Below are 6,000 nucleotides of genomic sequence, written 5' to 3'. Positions count from 1 at the left end.
CAAATGATGATGCTACGTATATGTTTGCTTTTCGGTGCGCTCGCCTCTTATTGGCTTAGGCCTTCGCTCGATCTCCCGCTCGGGGGGCAGCGAACCCATCAGATGGGTGGGTAGTCAATGCAGTAGGTCAAGCGGATACCGCTTGTTAGGGTAGGCTTGATTACGTATGCAGATTGTGTGGGTGGAGCTTAGTTAATTAGCCATTCTTTCTGGGCCACCATTAATTAATTCATTATTAATAAATTAATCTAGCTTAAAAGTGCTAAAATAAATCAGCTAACAATTTCTGCCAAACCTAAGTCTCCGAGTCTTTATTTCAGGTTTAGTTTGTAAGTTTTGAAATGTGATGTATATACATGCTAGAGGTCACACACATCAGATGCTAGGATGTTTAATGTGTGTGTGGGTGTACATGTGGTAGGGACTGATGGGAATAATCAAATATTCTCTGTAAAGTGCTGCAGAATATGTGTGCGCTATATTCATAACTGGTAATAAATAAATACAAAATAAAAAATCTGTAATGTAAATATCTGCAATGGCTTATTATGGACAATATTATTTTTTCACAACATGTCTTTCAGATATGAGAACATTGCTGTTATTCTCACAAAATATGATGTTTTCAGGGAAGAATTAAAACTATACTCGGATAGTAATTTGGCAAAGACTGACAGGATGCAGAATAGCATTAACTGTTTAATCTGTTTCGTATTACAGAGGATGTGCAAGTTGTCAAACGGAATACAGTCTCAAGCAGTTTATTATTACAATAAAACTCAAATAGCTATTTGTGTTCATTTAGTCTGTTTACTGCAGAATGCTGCTTGAATAAATTGGGGCAGGGTTTCCATTTAACTATGAAATCGGACATGACCGATTGATTGACTTTCTGTTGCTCACTGCCAGACTATGCGACTATTGATTGAGCTTGGTCCTATGCAGAGTAAATGCTGGGAGTTAAGTAGAATTATAAGCATCAGCGCTGAAGAGTCTATGGGATACTGATCACGCTATTATGTGATGACCACGCATTTTATGTCAAAGAATGACAAATCAAATACATGAATGTTGGTATTAACTAGTATACTTAATGGGCCTGATTCAGAGATGGACTCTACTGAAGGGGTGTACACACAGTAGGATGGCAATGCAATTTTGACTAGGGGGTTTATTCTGGTTCACTCCTTCTGGCAAATTCCTCGTTAGATGGACAAAACCATGTACACTGCAGGGGGGCAGATGTAAAATGTGCAGAGAGAATTATTTTGTTTCTGTGCAGGGAAAATACGGACTGCTTTTTTACACTGCAATATAGATCTCACTTTGAAGTAAAACCCCACCCAAATCTAACTCTCTATGCACAAGTAACATCTACCCCCACCTGCAGTGCACATGGTTTTGTCTATCCAAGAAGGAATTTGCCAGAAGGAGTGAACCAGAATAATCCCCTAATTCCATAATGGCTAAGCCCATGGGTGATTTTGACCAAGGCCCATGGGCGGGCCCTGTCTTTAGGAGGGAGGGCCGCTGATCTCCTCAGGGCCAACATAACGCTGAGTAAGTCTTGACTTATGCGACGCTGCTGAGTATGGGTTGTCTGGTGATCACAGTTGATTACTGGATCTTTTATGCTAAGGCGTAACTCCCGGAGGCAATGGAGACTTTTGCCGCCGGGCGTTAGCCATCAGGGGGGGCGAGTGACAGGAGAACCCCCCGCTCCCCCGCTCTGTACATGTCTCCTGTCACTGCGGCCCCAATGCTCTCCTGTCAACCCGTCCCGTCAGATGGTGGTGCCGCTGCTGCAGAGCTAGTGTGTGGACAGCTGAGCAACGGCTCAGCTGTCCAATGATAATTGATCCTGCAGCATGCGACAACCTGATTGGCTGCCCGGAGGAGGAAGAACGTGGATCCCTGTGTGCACAGAGCAAACTCAGCGACGGCACGCAGCGGCAGCGCTGAGTTTGCTCTGTGCACACACACAGGGATCCACGTCCTTCCTCCTCCAGGCAGTCAATCAGGGTGCCGCAGGTTCAATTATAATGGCTGTCCACACTAGCTCTGCAGCAGGGGGATGCCGAGTGAGTGCTCCTGCTCTATGTTACAGTAAACGTAAGACTGGCTGTATTGTATGATATATATATATATATATATATATATATATTAATGTGTGTGCGTGTGTAATATGTATGTGTGTGTATATATATATATATATATATATATATATATATATACAGTACATAATAAAATGTATGGTAGCTACTTCATTTGAACTTACGCCACTTGAGGCACACGCCTCATTTACCACTAAAGCTAGAGGGGTAGCCATACTCACACATAAAACACTAGCTGCAAAAACTAATAAAAGTATTGTTGACCCGGAGGGACATTTTATTATAGTGGAGATATCCATACATCAAGAGCAATTTGTCCTATGTAATATTGATGCCACCAACGATTATTCCAAATTTTTCTTTGCTAACCTTCTGTCAAAATGATACCCTTATGCTGATTGACACTTGATAGTGGGAGGAGAATTTATTATGGTAGATATACCCTCACTGGATAAATCATCAAACCCTAAAAAATCTCCCCCGCAGCCTGCACTGGGCATTCGAGGATTTACAGACCAGCTTCACTTGATTGATAGCTGGAGAATGTTACATCCAAAGGAGAGAGATTATACGTCTTTCGGCCGCACATGGCACGTTGTCACGTATCGATTTTCTGCTTCCGTCCATTGGTCTTTGTGGCAAGTTGCTAGATGTGGATATTGAACCCATATGTCTCTCGGACAATTCCATGATATGGCTTACATTGGAGAACGCCTTAGATGTTGGAACGCACCGCCAATGGCGGTTCCCCTCCTATTTGGCAAATTCCAAGACATTTAGGGAAGCCATAGTGGCCAAGTGGATGGAATATCAACATACTAACAAAGATAAGAATTCTGATCCCCTGATGTGGTGGCAGGCGGCTAAGGCAGTGTTGAGGGGGGAGATAATATCCTTTATCAATAAATATCATAAAGATAGATCAGTAGATATAATACAAGCCCAAGATACATTAACAAACACATATGCTATTTATAAATCTTCTCCTAACCAAGCTAATAAGCTACTACAGAAAGAGTAGTAGATAAGTGGAATAGCCTCCCATCAGAGGTGGTAGAGGCAAATACAGTAGTACAATTTAAACATGCTTGGGATAGGCATATTGATATCCTTACAAAAAATAAGGATCAAATATGGTTTGAGGTAACATGTTTAAAAAAGGGGCACACTAGATGGGGCAAGTGGTTCTTATATGCCGTCAAATTCTATGTTTCTATAAGGTATACACAGGCAAAGACCCAATTTGATTTACTATTAGAATCTCAGACACTGAAACAAATAACCAACACTAACTTCCAGTTTTACCGTTACGGTAATAAAAATGGACGTTTATTATCCAATTTAATAAGAGGATCTAGACCCTCCGCGTATATCAAAACTCTGAGAGACACTGGGGATAATAGACACCATAAAGGATCAGAGATACTTAAAATCCTTCAGGAATTTTACGTTAAGCTTTACTCCCAGGAAGAACGGAAGTACCTACTAAAATATCCTACCCATTTAAACTCAAAACGAGATCCATTAAATATTTAGGTATACATGTCCCTGGAAATATATCGCAGCTATACCAACTGAACTATACTCCTATTATCATAGAAATCATAAGGCTGTTAGATGTATGGAGATCCCTGCCGTTGTCATTGTTGGGAAGGCAGCCGTTTTACAGTCAATAGTCTTCCCCAGTCAATTATCTCATTGCATACAAATGCTCCCAATGAAACTAACAGACGTGTTTGATCCTAACAGACGTGTTTGATCCTGTGGGACAGCTATTGTCTTTTCAAGATATGTTGAGTAAAAATTCTTTACCAAAAAGGGACTTTTTCATGTATCTCCAGGTCAGACACTACATACAGACCAGACATAGCCCCATGTTAATAGCTAAGAAGACAGATACTGTATAATGCAACAGGTGCTCAGTTTGAGTTCTACTGGGCCTTACAGACTGAAGTACTTGTATAGTGATCTTCTTCCATCTAATCCAGAGGCTATCTGGACTGAGATGCTACCTAAATGGCAGGCAGATATCCCGGGTATCACCTCGGTTGAGGTGCTAAATAAACAAATTGAAAAAATGCTAAAAGTCTTGCACTCAGCCATGCTACAAGAAGTAGACATTAAAATACTGCACAGAGCATACATCTCACAGACTCAAAGGAAATACTTTGAACCAGGGGAGAACCGAAGGTGCTTAAAATGTAAAGGCTCTAATGCAACCTTTTTCAAAGCGGGAAAATTAGGAAATTCTGGCATAAGGTAATGATGTTTATTAACAACACATGTAATGTACATCTAATTAAAGATCCCCTAGCCATGCTATGTGTTAACTTCTCCAATTGGAACATTCAGGGGAGGAAGGTGGAGTTACTCCCATTTCTCACCCTAACAGTTACTGTAGCTAAAAAAGTAATTCTGAGCAATTGGACCATCTTGTCCCCACCCTTTTTAGGGGAGGTCAAATTAGCCTTAACACAGTTTAACACATACTTTGACAGAAGAGCTACCCTGCCCCTGGTGGAGGAAGGTGTGAAGAAGTTTCATGCAAAATGGGGAATCTACATTTCCTCACTGGATGATGCTACACAGACTCATGTGATGAAGTTGTTCGAGGGTACCACCTGGTACCTGCTTAGGATAATTAGAATGCACCGAGTCTTGAACGAGGGTGGGAAGAGGGAGGGGGAATTGGGAGGTTAGGTGTAAAGATAAATTGTTCGTAATAATTAAGATATGACAAATAAGATGTATACAACACAATTTAATTGATACATTTATCGAAAATATTGTTAATTGGATCACATACTTTGATACATATAACTTTTGCCATCAAGAAGATGGATAGAGGGTTATGCCGAATAAACTTTACGTTTGATATGCTGCAAATCACTAGATTAATACTGGATTATGTGATCTGAAATGTTGTCTCCTGCATACAAAAATTATACATAATGCTGTACCATTGGACCAGATGTAAGTATATGTTTTGATATAACCAATAAAATTGTTTTATAAAAAAAAAAAGGTAGAATTATGAGCAGGAAACATAGAATTTGACGGCAGATAAGAAACACTTGGCCCATCTAGTCTGCCTCTTTTTTAAACATGTTACCTCAAATATTTGATCCTTATTTTTTTTTGTAAGGATATCAATATGCCTATCCCAAGCATGTTTAAATTGTACTACAGGTTGAGTATCCTGTATCCGTACATCCCTTATCCGAATTATTCCAAAAACCATGGTTCTTGGAATCATTCAATTTTTTTTTTTTAACCCCCTAACCCTCTTTTTATACTTACCAAGTCCCCAGGCGTCCACAGCAGGCCTCCGGCATCTTCTCCAGGGTCTCCAGCATTCGGTGACCCTGCATCGAGCATTTTGGATAGGGGATACTCAACCTGTACTGTATTTGCCTCTACCACCTCTGATGGGCAGCTATTCCACTTATCTACTACTCTTTCTGTGAAGTAATTCTTCCTCAAATTTCCCCTGAACCTTCCTCCCTCTAGTTTCAGTGCATGTCCTCGTGTTCTGTTGCTCCTCTTCCTGTGAAGAATGTCTCCCACCTGTACCTTGTTAAAGCCCTTGATATACTTGAAAGTTTCTATCATGTCCCCCCTTTCCCTTCTCTGCTCCAAAGTATATATATTAAGATCTTTTAGTCATTCCTGGTACGTTTTGTGATGTAGGCCATGCACCATTTTAGTTGCTCTTCTTTGTACAGTCTCTAATGTATTTATATCCTTCTGGAGATATGGGATCTAGAACTGAACACAGTACTCTAGATGAGGTCGTACCAATGACCTATACAGTGGCATTATTACTTCTTTCTTTCTACTGCTGATACCCTCCCTATGCAACCAAGGAGAGGGCATGATCTGTGCT

Source organism: Crinia signifera, chromosome 2, assembly GCF_055691185.1.
Source record: "Crinia signifera chromosome 2, ASM5569118v1, whole genome shotgun sequence".
In the NCBI taxonomy this organism is placed as follows: domain Eukaryota; kingdom Metazoa; phylum Chordata; class Amphibia; order Anura; family Myobatrachidae; genus Crinia; species Crinia signifera.
This window is presented reverse-complemented; position numbering follows the sequence as displayed.